At 41.4% G+C, this 15,725-nt stretch overlaps 1 protein-coding gene across 3 annotated transcripts in view; it reads right to left on the reverse strand.

The window, feature by feature from the left end:
* ZC3H12C (zinc finger CCCH-type containing 12C) overlaps positions 1-5,940 on the reverse strand; it is a 49,398-nt gene extending 43,458 nt beyond the window's left edge. The window contains exons 1-2 of one of the 3 annotated variants that reach the window (XM_072931188.1): positions 4,972-5,101; positions 1,361-1,415 (exon numbers count right to left, since the gene is read on the reverse strand). The gene's annotated coding sequence lies outside the window, so the exon portion shown is untranslated. Of the gene's footprint in view, positions 1-1,360; positions 1,416-4,971; positions 5,111-5,806 lie in introns of those variants that run through there. The other 2 variants (XM_072931183.1, XM_032748890.3) reach the window with 2 other exon arrangements.
* Positions 5,941-15,725: the final 9,785 nt, after the last annotated feature.

The raw sequence follows: 15,725 nt of genomic DNA on the forward strand, positions 1-15,725 counted from the left end.
GAAGTTTCTGTTGAAGGAAAAATAATCTGAGATTCCCACATTAGTTGAATGTTTTAAGGTGGAAAAGCCTTAGGGGATGTTCTGCAGCTATGAGGCTCTAAGGTTCTCCACTAAGACAAAGCTGAGATCTCCACGTAAGTGTTTATGGCATTCTTATAAGAGAACTGTCTCTCATCAATAATGAAGCCATGTATTGAATCTGGAAAGACAGATAACTCAGCAATTCAAGTATTAGCTTTACAGATCACAAAGGATTGAAGAGACCTGTTGAGAGTCAAGGCACTAACTATAATGGCAACTATGAGAGCAAAGAGATGAAGAATGAGGTACCAGCTACTTGTGTTAACAGTTTAAAGAACAAAAGTAGACTAGGAAAGTACCTTCTGCTAAAGGAAATGCAATCTGCCCCTTTTCCAGACAACCTCTGCCAAACCACCAAATTTCATTAATCCTAAGATAAAAGGTCTAAGTCATAGCAACACTGAAATTTTCAGTACATCACACAACTTCAAAGCTTCATGGGACTGATTCACTGATTTCACAACTTAGCACATTACTTTTTACAGCTCATACAGGAGCATGGTTCATACAAATGGACATTTAGGAATTATCATGTGAGTTTCTGTCAAGCAGTAAAGGGCTCAAGGATTTTACTCTTTAAGATGCTCCCCAGACTCTGAGCTTTACCTACTCACAGCAAGCAAAATGCTTTTCAGGTATTTGCAATAACCTGTGTCACATTTACTGAACACCTCCAGCTTCACCGATTCTCCATTCTCTGGCACTCTTCTGCAACTTTCAACCACCTCCCAAGACATTCCTTTCATACCAAAAGAAGTGACTCTATTTCTTCCACTGGGAGGATTAATAACATCCATTAAATTTTTCTGTACTCCCATCCACTGAATGTCTTGCCCCTCCCTCTTCTCTACCCACTCTTTTCTCAAAATACCAACTTCTCATAAAGTAAATTCCCTCCTTCTGAATAAAGCTTTAGTTTCCTCATTATTCACTCTGAAGAAAACTGTAATTTTAAGCAAGAATACATTTTAAATACTTTGTATAATACTGCAGAAATTTTATGCAAAGAACATCTTTATCCTGAAAGAATTTAGAATCAAATCACTCTGGTCTAAAACAGAGGTATTGGGAGCTACATTTATGAGCACAGAGAAGGTTTCTATATTTAAAGGACAGCAGAACCTGGGATGGTCTAGAATTCTATTCTGTATCCATCTCTCTGTACACACACATATGTACATATAAATATATAAATAGACACCCACTCTCCCAGGGAGGAGGATGACATATGTCAAATTTTAAAGTGTTACACTGGTATCATAAATCAAGCAAACATTACCTTAAAATGGTCAAGACGTCAGGAGAGGTAGTCTGGTGCTTGCTGTGACATAAACCTGGAAGAACAATAAATCTCACATTTGCAGAGGGTGAGCTACGTTACTCCCCAGGGAAAACCTTGAAAACATCTCGTCTGGATCTTTTGAGTCAGGACAGCAGAGGTACAACTCTTAAAATTTAGGTATGCTCACAGAGCATTCTCATTCTGCAGCTATAACTCAAGAATGAATGTATCTTGAGTTGACCAAAGCCCTAAAATAATTCTTTAATGAGCAGTACAACACCCTAGCAGAATGTGAAAAGTCAGTGTCGAATGTCAAACCCAGCACTTCATGCTAAGGAAAAAGCAATTTGGATTTTTGGCAGCGTAAGCTAAGCTTTTTACATAAGACATGTGATCTAACCTGAAGTAATCAATCCTGATAGGTAAAAGAGAAGTGCCTGGTTCATCTAAGCAGAAAGCCCCAAGGTTACAAAAACCTCCGTCAATTTCTGCTCATCACTAAACAACTTGGTAAGGAATATGCTTTTTGACAGAGCCTCAAGCTGTTACACAAAAACATTTAAAGATTAAGAGCTTTTCAATGAAAAATCTCCTCTAGCTCTGGAGATCTGCCTACTCCACAAGACATACAGAAGAAAAAATACAGAGAGTGAGGAAAAAAAATAAGTATGAAAAAAAAGGAATGGGGGAAAGGGGAAGGAAGAGGGAGTGAAATGCCTCATAACTCTACCAGGAAGGCAATTATGAGCAGATTACAATTGATTTTCTATCTATTTTCTAACTGAAAACAACTACACTTTGAGGCCAGGAAGTAAGAAAAATTACTCTGATTACACCATCTCACCTTTGCTTTTTTTATAGTCTACTTTTAACATATAATTTAACAATTAAAATGAAGTGTCAATTCTTTCAAGCATAAAAATATGGGCTTGTTCAATTAATGGGTTTCTTGATTCAAACATATGGTAGAAGTAGTACACTTATTGTAAATATTTAGCAAGCTTGGAGACATGAGCCATTTTACACATAACTATGCATGATAAGAGATATAAAGCATCGTTCTACAACTTCAGTTCTAGGACAGAAACGGTTCAGTCTCTTCACAGAAACAACTCGCTGCAGTCTTTGTACAAGATCTGTTTCTTACAGTAGCTCAGACACAGTTTTCAGTACCCCAATTCAAAAAACAAGGTGTAATCACCTCAATCATTAATAAGGCCGCTGGCTAGCTCCCATGGCAACAAATACTATGGAAATGACTGAATGGTGAAATATCTCTTGAATAACTTAGAAAAACTCTTATCTATTACTACCTAGCTACATGTGAGACATTGCTTCAGAGAACAGCAAAAGCAGCGGAATAATATTTACAGAAGAGGAAAAGCAGTTTTACATCATACATTTTCTACCCTTCCTCGCAGTAACTATAAACCTTTCTCTCCCTTTTTTACTACTCATAATCATTTCAGTTTTTAAGAATTATTTAAAATACAGATTATGAAGAGATTGATCATTGGAGGCTGAAGCTAGAAAAATCCGGATTATGATCTGGTTTAATTCAAAAATAAAGGACAATTAGGGGGAAAAAAAAAGAAACAGACTTTTTAGTTCTCAAGGGCAGAATTTTTTTTAATAACTGGTTCAAGACAGAAGTTAGGGAGATGATGCAGAAAATACTAAACAAGATTTTATGAATCCCATAATGAAAGAAGTCAAACTAAATCACACATCTCTTTTTCACCAAATGGAGTTGCTTAGCTGCAGCCATTTCCAAGTACAACAAAAACTGACCCGAGCCAAACAAGTTCCTCATTTTATTTCACACTGACTTTGAACTGCTTTTTCTTTCTCCAGCTTGCTTGGTTAAAGAGTACTTTCAACTGCACGTAGCATGTATAAGATCTCATAAAATAAAATTTCATAAGGTTTTTGACTTACCCATGTAAAAATGAACAGTAAATATATAGTCAATAGGTTTCATCAAATATCTAACTACATCTCCAATCTTTTCAAGTCTCACCAACTACAAACCTAGTTTTCTTCAAAAGTATCAACAGCTCTGGAACACCAACAGTGTTTTTAAAGGTTTGTACAACCCAGAGAAGAGAAGCAGTCAATGAAATCACTGCAGCAGAGTGTTGTTCAGCACAGCAGTCAGCATGAAATGCACAATCTGCACAGATGAGTCAAGTCTGGATAATCTCTTCATGCTCTGTCAGGTTGAGAGTATGAGGTTTGTTTTTAAATTGCATACCTTCAATAAACTCCACTTCTCTGCATTCACATTTTAAGACAATATTTTTGAATGTGTGTTTTGATTTGCAGATGTGTAAAAATACTGTTAGTGGAGTTCTATCAGGATCTTATAAATAATAACTGCCTTTTTAAAAGGATTGCAAATGGTAATGGCAATTGCAGCACCACTGGGTGACTGCTGCCCAGAAGTCTGGTGCAGCAATAAAGGTGTAATAACCAAGGTAAGATTTGTAGAGAGATGAAGTATTTCAAACTGGTTCAACTACATCCATTAGGAAAAGATAAAAAGTAAGTTTTCAAATTTTCAATATTAAGTGGTCTAATTAATAAAGGAGAGGGAGCAGGGAGAGAGAAAACAAAATTTTACCCCTAATTCCCTAAAATTGCTATAAATGTGTTTTACACTGACAAAACAAATTCTCTTTAAAATGCCAACATGCTTGAGTTCAGATTCATTAATGATAGATTACACTCTGTTGAAGTGTAGTACCACCCTGGAGCGTTGCCAGTTAGAAAATTCAGTTCACTAAGACATATCTAATGTAACCCTTGAAGAAGGTGTATTGTCAGCTCACTGGCTTGCTATATAGGCAAATGCTACATGGTAAAGAGACAGTGGAAGAGGAAGTACCCTGCCAGTTTGAAAACCCAGACATACTTCTATGTTTATTTTCCTTCCAGATCAAAAGACTGTGCTACTGCTATCTTAAGTATGCTGTTAATTGCATAACCCTAAGAGCTGCAACTATGAGTTATGTCTCCGCTTTGCAAACACAGATCAAGAGGACAAGACACAGTAAACACGACATTTCAATACATCTGTTGTTCAAGAAATGTAGCTTGCCGTTCAGTGGGATGCATTTTCTTAACCCAACTTTTGGCAACACCATCGCTTAAGGGCTATTTCGCCCTGTCAGACGCACCAAGCCAGAGCCAGGCAGGGGAGCGTGAGACAGGGCCAGCCAGGTCCGGCTGCAGAAGGTGCTGCACAAGCACAGCCCGGCGGAGTTTCCTCCCCCGAGGCATTAGAAAATAGCGTCACCGCTCCACAAATACAACCCTACATACCTACTCAGACATGCCTGCAGAATTACGCCCAAAACACACAGGTGATTGAAAATTAATTTTTACGAGAAATTACTGCTTAGAATCCACAACCAGATCTGAGAACGGTGAAACCAACACGCATTGCGGTTCGGTTAAATAGAGCAAGCCCAATTATGCAGCCTGTCCTCTCTCACAAAGCGGAGGGAATACATCTACACTTTCCTCACAGAATTATTAAAAACAAAACAGCCACAAAAACAACCTCAAAAGTTAGAAGCAGGGGAACGGCAGGGTAGGTAGAGTACCTGGAACAAGTTTTAAATTCCTTGTCAAGCTGCCGGAGCGCGCGGGTACGCGTGTGCCCGGGCCGGCCGCAGCTGGGCACGGCCGCGGGCGGGGCGCGGCGCGGCGGGCGGGCCAGCCAGCCCGGCGTTGGCCGGGGGGCACGGTCGTCCCCGCCGCCTCGGCCCACGGCTCGGGGTCGGCAGCGAACAGCTCGGGGAAAACTTTCCGGAGGGACGGGGCCTGCCGAGGCGCGGGGCGACCCCGCCGGCCCCTCGGGGCAGAGGGCCGGGGCTGTCTCCTCCCTCACCGGGAAGCGCCGCCGCGCCGCGGCCTCCGCCGCCCGGGCGACCTCCACCGAGCGACCTCGGGGAGGCGCCGGGGGCAGGGCCGGCGCGTGTGTCAACACGGGGCCGCGACGCCGGCCCGGCCCCGGCAATGGGCGGCGCCGGGGTGGGAGCGCGGCAGCCTCGGCCCGGCGCTCCCCCGCCGCCATCGCCGGGGCCCGCCCGGGGCCGCCGAGCTCCGCGGTCCCGCAGCCACCCACCCGCGGCCCGCCGGCAGCCGCCGCTGAGGGCGGCAGGAGCGGCCGCAAGGTCGCTTTCACCTCGCCCGCATCCCCGCGGTGCTGCGGGCGGCGCTCCCCGGGCGCCGGGCCGCCCCTCGCCGGGCACGGCCGGGGCGGACGGACCGGGGCACCTGGTGCCGGGGCGCCGCGAAACCCGGCGGGGGAACCGCCCGGCCGGACCTCGGTGGGTGGCGGGCAGACGAGGGACACGGCTCACCCCCCCCACCCCTCCCGCCGTGAATTCCCGAAGGTTGCCGCGGTGTCCCACTCCCTGAACGCCGCTACGTTACCGGCTGGGGCCAGCGGGGAGGGCCCGGGCGGCGCGGCCTGGGCAGCTGATCCTCCGGCCCGGCACGGGTCCTGCCGCCATCGGAGAAAACCGCGGGTTGCTGACGGGCGCTCGCTGTGCAAGTGTCCCTGTGCCCCGCCGCCCCGGCTGTGCAGGTGGAGAGAGGGCGGTCGGAAAGCTTTCCGCCAAGGATCACGAACTCCCTTTGTGACAGAGTTGGTAGAGACCTTAATTTCCGTCCCGTGTTCTAATTACGAGGTATTTCCTCCCACCCCGCAGTTACTTTTATGCAGTTGAAGTAATCTACCTCTCACCATCCCACCCAGCCTTCTGTGCTTATGCCGAGGCGGCTGAGCGCCAGGAGCTGCTTAGAAAATATGAATGAAAGTCTGGTGGTGTGATTGCAGCTTGTAGCTGATGGAGAATATCGTATACAAGATAAGACATACTGCCATTGCTACTCGCAGACTGCAAATGTGTCTGTGTGTGTGTGTGTATGTATGTGTATAATTGTCACCCACTGCTATTCTACTAGTGGAATTTATAAAAACCTTCTGGTAGTCACCAGAAAATGAGGCAATTTTAAAAAATTTTGCATCCAATTTACACAAATTCTACACAGAAATGTGAGCCCAACGTGCCACTTTGAAGGGATTATGCTTTTCAATAAAATGTGATAGATTTGCCTAAACAAAAGACTGTGAAGGCACAGGGCTATGTTGCTTTCTTGTATGTTTCCACAAACCTCTCTTAGAGCTGACATAGCTTGTAGAATGACGTCATGATTTGTTCGTTTGACTCATTCATGACAAAGTGTTGAATTTCTCAGTAGATTTCATCTTCATCCTAGGCATAAATTTAGAGGGTTCAGTTCATGATGCAAAAAGCCACCTCTCTCCCCTGCTTAGCAGTATGGAAGGAATTTGAGGCCTCTACTTAAGAAATTAGAATGCTTGTTCCCTCAGTCCCATATGCTGATGCTGTTTCAGAGCCAGAGTGGTGTTCAAATGTGACTATGAATATTAATTTAATAGGGGAAATTGATGAAAGCAAAACAAAAGAATGAGACACTTGTAGTGCTACTTTGCTGCTTATTATGGAAGCCTTTGCTGGTGATTGAGAAGCATATGAGTCAGTTAAAAGCACTGCAATGCTGGAGAAAATGATTCTCAATTATCAGAATAAGAGAGAACAGAGCAATATGGAATTGATTTTGAAACTACTTAAAATCATGAGAATTTCACATTAACTTCTTTTTCTTAGTATACTATAGCTCTTCCTGAGTTTGTCTAAAGTGGTTTTTTTGACCTCATCTCCTCTTTAGAAGATCTTGTGATTCTGTAAACCTACAGTACATTGTGAGTGATTAAAACATGCCACTCATAGGCATGAGTTACGTTTGCTCAAATGGGAGGGCTATTCAAAATGAAAAGAGCTGCTTGATGTCACTGCACTGCTCGTTGGTAAAACCTCATTTCCTCTTATTGCCTTAGGAAACAACTTATTTCTCAATTAAAATAGAAACAGGATTCTGACTTGGGAGTCAGAAATCAGGATTTTTCTGTTCTGTGACCACACACCCACGATACTGTAATAGTACTTTTGAAGGAGGGGTTGTAAGTGTTTAAAGACTTTCTCGGAGTAGGACAGTCAAAGGCTGGGGATTTATATGCCTTCAGAACTTCCCGCATCTCTTTCTTTCTTCCCCATTGTATGCCCCCAGTCATTCCTACATCACTGTTCTTCAGGTTTTGCTGAAACTCAGGATTTCCGTGGCTTCTTTGGGACTTTCACAGCACTTTCCTAGTCAGCTAATGAAAGAAAAAGTTGTTAATAAATGAGAATGTACTCACAGGATTAATCAGTACTTAAAAGCAAAAAAAGGGAAAGCAGGAGCAGCTGCCCTCTTTAGAAACCAGAACCTCCTTTGTTTCCAGAATCTGTATTGGCATAACTACATAATATAGAACAGCAAAATTTTATAAACAATACTTTTTCTGCAAAACTGATCTCCTGTATGTGTTAACTCTGATTTCCCTTGTCTTCCTTATCAATCTCTGTCAAGTCAAACTTCCATTAACAGCTCTACATCAGTTATCTTTCTTTTTAGTGTAAGAAATGCACATTCATATTTTCAGAATTTCTTTACCTTCTCAATTATGTTGTGCACTTTAGCTGTTTTGCATTACTTGAATATTTTCTGCCTCAGACAGGGAATGGCTCTTTCATTCCTTTGGTTGTTCAATGCCCTGGCCAGCCCTTCTAATTGAACCTACTTCTTACCCTCTCGGCTTGGGAAGCCTGTGTTTTGTTCTTCTATCCACAACAACCTGCTTCTAAGGTAACCCCCCATACTCTCTTGATCCACCTTGTGCTTGAGACCATCATATATGCCAGAGCAGATAACTGATTTCAGCATAGTGTCATCAGTATCAGTGCCTGTTGCTTTTGTCTTCTTAAATAACTGCTGCTTTACTTGAAGATCCTGAACTAAGTGTATTTCTTGTTGGCTTTCTGCACTGGTTGTTTGACACTGGTTGTGTCTACCTTTGGCAGGTAGACACGTATGCTTTCCTTCCATGTAACCACAATTATGGTCCCTGATTCCAAACTGACATCCTTGAAATATCCAGATGTCAGCTCTTTGTTAAGCCTTCACCTGGCATTTTTTTACCTTTTTTAGCCATCACATTTTATTCAGATAGTTTTTCATCAGAGAATCTTGTGCTGCTTCTGCCATTATTTGTGTGGAAAAGCCTACGTACTTATATGACAAAGCTGCTACAACAATGTACATTTTGTTAATTTATGTTGCCACAGCAACTGAGTCATGCAAAAATGTAGCATTTCATTGTTTGGTATTGCACTTTGGCATTCTGATACAAAGCTATGGGTATGTAGCCTGTATGCAGCTGTTATGGAGCTGGGTCTTAACTAGGTAGATAACATTGCCTATCGAGTAGGTATCAATAGCTACTGTCAAAATGGGCGTACCAGGTAGCATCCTGTAGGTATCTAAATCCGGTTCTGTTCAGTTTTTTGAGGAATTAGAGTCATGCTGGAAGAGGGGATTAGGATCTTGACATGCAGAATACTGGTCTATAAAACCTAAGACACAGGGTGGGGGAACAAAAGCAGTGAGCTGAGACAGGTATAAAAAATTGCACAAATTCAGGAAATGAACAAGGGGTGAAAAAGTAATCTTCTGGAAAGGAATCTGGAATCTACAATAAGTCACAAGCCGAGTATGATTCAGCAATGTGTTTTCCTGGCAAAAACAGTAAACATTCTGGAAAGATATAGATATGAGAAGAAATCTGTGGGCTCTGTGCAATATTGGTAGGACATCAATGGGAGGACTAATTTTGTGCAACACAGCTCAAGAACTATATGAGCCAACAGGAGTCAATACAGGGTGGACAGAGGACTGGGAAGGCGGAGGAAGCTGGAGTTGCTAAGGATAAAGAAAAGAAGGCAGAAGACAGACATGCTAAGACTCTTCATATACTTAAAAAAACATTGCAAAGAGAAGGGGAACCATTGATTCTTGGTAGGTAGGGTAAGATGTAATGGAATTAAATTGCATCAGGGAGGAAAAGGGTTAGGGTTTTGAATACCACAAAACCCAGAGCTCCAGGCACATTGCAGCAGCAAAAGGCATGCCAAGGGTGTTATAGGTAAAAATGTTCAAGCCAAATTAATAATTATTAAAATAGATTTTAATTTCACTACCAAGATTTGGTCTAAGATAGCCACAGTGAAAAGGACAGTGCCGAGCCCAGGACTGGCACTGGGTGAAACAAAGGTCTGACCTCTACAGCATAAGGTCTCCTATGTTCAAAGCAGTTCTTATATAGTCTGTTCTGCCTGAGGCAGGGTTTCTTTTCTTCTTTTCAGAGTTCCACATATTCATGTAGTGAATGTCTTTTCTCTGCCAAAACATGGCTTCCTCCACAGCTTTCTGTGACATTCATATTCTCTGGACAGAGAGACATCATTCTGTCTCTCAGGAGAAGCACAGAGAGAAGAAGAGAACACAACCTTTATGTCTGCTCCTTTGTTTTCCCCATGTGGAATGTGGTATGGAGATTGTTTACCTGAACTGATGGCTTGATTGGCTTCTGGTGAAGGGTCTTTGTTTTCAATGACCAATCAGATCCAGCTGTGTCTGAGACTCTGAGCCGGGGGGTGTCAGGAGTTGTTAGGTTAGTTAGAAGTAAGTATGTAGAATAGTATAGTATCTCTTTAAATAGTATATAAATGTAATATAGTATACTTGTAATAATGCTATTCTGATCCTGAGCCAGACAGCATCATTTCCTCCCTGAGCTGAGGTTTGCTGCATTTTTTACTATGGTGTTCTTTTTTGAACCAGCCTTAGCCCAAGGCTGATTTTACTGCTCTGCCTATGGTTAGGGTTACATCTAGGGTAATCCTCTAGGCTGTGGAGAGCACTGGTAGAGGGCGGTGGAGTAACCCAGCAGTGAAAAAACAGTATAGGAAGGTCCTTATTTACCCTGTATATTCATCTGTTGTGACTGTCATGCTGTGTTTTAGTAATAAGGAGAGAAGGATATAGGAGTGTAAAATGACCTCATACCATGTATTTAGTATTGGTTATTTGTATTTGGAAGCAATGAAAATTCAAGCAAAAGTAGTTGCTACAACATTTCAAATTTTGAAACAAAAAACATTTAGCAGTTTTACATTCATACATTTTACAGAATTTTTGTTAAGTAAAAAAATTTGTGTTTCCATCTTTGGCTGGGGTTTTGACTCCTTGATTAGGAATAAATTTGCACTGAAATTTCCATTAGTTTATCTGAAAATATTTTAAATTCTAAAAAGTCAAATGAAAGAGCACTTGGGAGACAATTTTCACATACTCAGATGTTTTATTTTCTTCACAGCTGGCAAAAGTTGGTGGAGAACTACAGAGGAACAAGCTCTTTTCTGTTCTGCAACCAATATGAGTCTTAGTCACATTCTGCTGTTTCACGAGATAGAACTTTTACTATAAGTTTTGTACCTCAGTATTGTGAGAAGTTGGTGTTTCTTTAAGGTGAAGTGATACCATTTTGTTTCGTTCATTCTGGTGAAATCTGGTCTTACTGATGCAAAAAAAAACCAACAAAAACCCCAAACACCAATGCTTGTGCTTTTTTTTCTTCCTGGAGGGGGGTTACTGTTATTTCCTATAGAGTTGTGTTTCATAATGGCTCAGAAATGAACGTAACAGTTACCATAAATGAACAAAATGGCCTTTGATTGCAGTGAAAATACGTTTTCTTCAGGAACTGTGCAATTTGCCCAAAAGCTGCTAACAACATGCTACCATTTTCTTAGTGGTTTTACATATCATTAATGAGAAAGCAGTAATATCTTTACTCCTAATGATTGCTGTTCTTTATACCTCATCTCCTTGGAGATGAGAATCTCTACTTTCTTTATTCCCTCCATTTATATAATTTTCTGCCCTCTTGTTTTGAACAAAGACCTGAAAGCAAGCAAATTCAAGACAATTGAATTGTCTCAGTATTTATTAATTAATTATATCTGAGATAGAAATGCTATGATGGCTGAGACTGAGCATCCGTGTTGTCAGACTTTGTTTCATTTTGATTTCTTTAACAATTTTTGAACCAGCAGAACAGTTTCCAGTGTCTGTATTTTATTTGGGAGGTAATATTGACTTTAGGCACTTACCTTCACTCTACTCACCTTCTGAGTCTCTTGGAGCCTTTCCCCCCTGTTCCTGGTCGCCTTTGTATGTCCTTTACTGTGATAGTAGTAAGGGACTGGCACATGTTACTCAGAGATGTTGTGGATGCCCCATCCTTGGAAGTGTTCAAGGCAAGATTTGATGGAACCTGGTCTGGTGGATGGTGTCCCTCCCACAGCAGAGGGATTAGATGTGAATGGTGTTTAAGGTCCCTTCCCACCCAAACCATTCTGTGATTTTGTGATTGTAAGCAGAATCATAGAAATCACAGAAACTAGTATGAGAAGAGATGTTATTTGGCCCATCATTATACTCCACAGCAGGATCATCTCCATGTAAATTAGTGATGAAGGCATTTGTCCTACTTCTAGATAATGTGTGTTGATGGGGACACCCTATACTCTGTAGGCAAAATTCTCTAGTACTGACTGGTCTGCACTGTTTTCATAGTTTCCCTGGGAAATACCTTTCAAATAATTATCATAGGATTAATTATCTCATTGTATGTGTCTATTGGTACATATCTACAAATACTGTAACCTTCTAAGTTTCTGCTAGAAGAAGTAGAGATATGGATTATTCTTCGTTTGTCTACAGATGGGCCTTTAGACCCAGCTGATATGGAGATCTCTAATCTGTATTGAAAACCATTCCACTCTGTCTCATCCACAGGACAAGGATAGAGTGCAATTTATTCCTTTCCTCCTTGTTGTGCCCTTTTTTCTTATTTTTTCATGTTGCTTCTCATCTTCTAAAGACTAAACCAGTTGCTATTTCTTTAAACACTGTTTACTTCCAACTCATCCTTTTTGTTCCTCTTTTGATCCTTTCAGCTGGTTCACACAGTTCTCATAATAAGGAACTTGAAACGAAGCATGTGTTGGATGAGAGACTGCATGACATTAAACGTCCTCTGCAAGAACCTCAGCTTATCTTTTAGGAGGGCGGGTGGAGAACTTGATCAGAGGAAAAGCCCTCTCCAATTACATCACCACTGAAGCAAAAGCAGCACATGCAGCTCTGCATTGCTTACTTCAGGCTGTACTTGCTCTGAGGCTGAGTGCTGCATCCCAGTGAGCCACAAGGCCTGGTGGGAGAGTATCGAAATCAGCAGGTGCCACAGCAGCTGACTGTTTTTTGATTTTTTTATGTATACAATACTTTAAAAAAGATGCATGCAAAAGCAAGATGCCAGAAGTGCTTTTTATTTTCTTTATTGCAGGTTTAAGAAGGTATCATCTTCATTCTTGAAGTTGTGGAGTAAATTTTCAAATTAACATGTGAGGGGGGGAGTACTGAGAGGATTTTTTTCCTGTATGTGAAAAGCAAGTTGATCTAAAAATATAGCCCATTTAGTTAATTGTTCAGAAATATTACTCTTTTCAGTTCTATTTTTATAAACAGCTTAAATAATAGTTCCTTAAAAAACATCCTTATTACTATAGTACATTCTATGATGGAGGATAATTGCTACTGAATCTTCTACTTTTTCATCTGTCAATCAATCTATATGAAACTCAGAACAGCTTTGTGAGAATTACAGAACAAACTTCAAGTAGAGTGAATTGTCTGAAGCCAAAGGAAATACAAAGCAAAACAAAATACAAATGACCAGACTGATGTTAGGACTGTGGGAGAATGCACGGGTATCTGCAAAGAGCATTTGGGATAAATCCATGCTACTTTGATCATACCCTAAGTTTAATAGCATTATGATACTAATAATGAACATAAGGCATATGTAACCTGGGATTTTGAATTTCACAGGATTATCATTGGTTTAGAGAAATCAAAATTTCAAGGACAGAAACTGAGACTAAAGATAGAAAATGTATTTAATGTGCTGTTTCCAGTATTTGTTCATCTAGAAACATCATATTTAGCTCCAGCTACTTTAATATTCTGTGTTCAAAATCATCTGACAGGAAAGATGGGACATACTTGTCTTTGTGAAGACATAGATCAAATAATTTTTCACATATAAACTGTCCTTGCACCTTCAGATCCCTAGGGCAGAAGTTATTGGAATAAGTTTTTTTGATCAGTTGTTTTGCTGCAGACACTGGATGGGTCACAGGTACAGAACCTGACAGACAGACTGAAAGCTCTTATGTAAAAAACCTGAGAATTCTTTGGTTTTGTGATAGTGAAATTGAAGATGAATCAATATCTTGATAGAATACTTTCTGCTTAGTGGTACTATTTAATAATATTTAAGATTTTCCACTGGTACCATAGGGCTTTGAATTCATATTGCTATTCATTAACAAATCTCTTCTGCAGTGTTGTCTTACTATTGTTACTGCTACTTGATATTATTTTAAAATTAAGTCATCGACAAATCAGAATCATTTTATTCATAGAAACACAGAATCACATAATCTTCTAAGTTGGAAGGGACCCAAAAGGATCATTGAGTCCAGCTCCTGGCCCTACACAGCATCATCCTCAAGAGTCACACCATGTGCCTGAGCACACTGTCCAAATGTTCCTTGAACTCTGTCAGGCTGGTGTTGTGACCACTTCCCTGGGGAGCCTGTTCCAGTGCCTGACCATCCTCTGGGTGAAGGACCTTCTCCTAATGTCCAACCTGAACCTCCCCTGACACAACTTCAGGCCATTCCCTCAGGTCCTGTCACTGCTCACACAGAGCAGAGATCAGTGCCTGCCCCTCCTCTTCCCCTCACAAGGAAGCTGCAGACTGCAATGAGCTCTCTCCTCAGTCTGCTCCTCTCCAGGCTGAGCACACCAAGTGACCTCAGCCATGAGGGGGTCTTTCCCTAAAAGGCCCTTCAGCATCTTCATTGTCCTCCTTTGGACACTCTCTAATACTTTGATGTCTTTTTTATATGGTGTCACCCAGAACTGCCCCCAGCACTCGAGGTGAGGCCGCCCCAGTGCAGAGCAGAGCAGGACAATCCCCTCCTTTGCCCAGCTGGCCATGCTGTGCCTGACGCCCCCCAGGCAGGGTTGGCCCTCCTGGCTGCCAGGGCACTGCTGCCTCATTGTGATGTACAACTGCTTCTACGTTTCTCCCTGGCCTTTGGGGTATGGGTTTTGTCTTTATAAGGCTTTACATCATGACTTGCTGACATAAAGGACAACCTGTCTCTTCCAGTTATTCAGTTATTATTTATTGTTTGTATTATTGCTACACTTGTTAACAATAGTGCATCAAAGACTTGTTCTGGATGCTGTATGGGGAATGAAAATAGGATCTCTATCCCCTTCATAACATACCTAATTTAGAACAAGAGAAGGTAGTGCCATAGTCAGAGGCATGTGATCTGAACAACCATTGGTTTTGGAGGTATGAAATGAGAGATTTCAAGATTTACATGTAGACAGTTCAATTTTGCTCATTTGAAAGTGACTTTTCTACTGAAACTGATGATGAAAAAACCCCAGATCATCAAAACTGAACTGAAATCTATTTAAAACCCTCGTGGTTTTGTTTGTTTGTTTGGTTTTGTTTGGTTGGTTTTTTGTTTTTCCCCAATTGATACAAACACTGCTTATCCTGATTGGGGTGGAGAATTTTTCTCAGTTCCTGAAAACTATTTTCAGGTGGGAAAATCATTTGCAAATTGCTTCTTCCCCAGAGGACAGTGGGATGAGGGAAGGCTCTTTGTGTCTTGTAGCATAGACTTCACAAACACAAGCTTGCATACTGTAAACTCTACATCTTAGGATCAATACTGAGCAATTTTATAGTCAATCTCCCTGATTTTGACTAATTCCAAGTAATATATAATAGCAATTACTAAGCATGTCAACAGTACTTCTCAGAATTTAAAATTAACTGTGCAGTAGGTCATCTGTGTTAAAGGACATCTCTTTAGAAGCACCATGAGAAACAAACTGAAACTATGGCTCGCTGCCTAGCATTTGAAAAGTAGGATGTGGAAAAGGCCCTGACCCTGATTCTCTTTTATTTTCTTGTCAAATACCAGGATAATTTTAGATACCACTACTGCTTTTACTTGATGTTTGTCCCATCTGTAGTTGGTCTGAATTTGTTTGAGCACTGCAGGCTATTGAATTTAAGGCGGAGTGACACTTAGTAGGGTTGATTCTGTGTTAGCAGAAGATTTGTTATTGTTTGGGCGCACTGTTGGGGGGTGAAATCTCACCATCTATTTAAAAATAGTGGTATGAAAAGCTGAACACCTTAGAGAGGCATAATCATTTCCAGTTT

The sequence above is a fragment of the Taeniopygia guttata genome, chromosome 1, assembly GCF_048771995.1.
Source record: "Taeniopygia guttata chromosome 1, bTaeGut7.mat, whole genome shotgun sequence".
Classification (NCBI taxonomy): Eukaryota; Metazoa; Chordata; class Aves; order Passeriformes; family Estrildidae; genus Taeniopygia; species Taeniopygia guttata.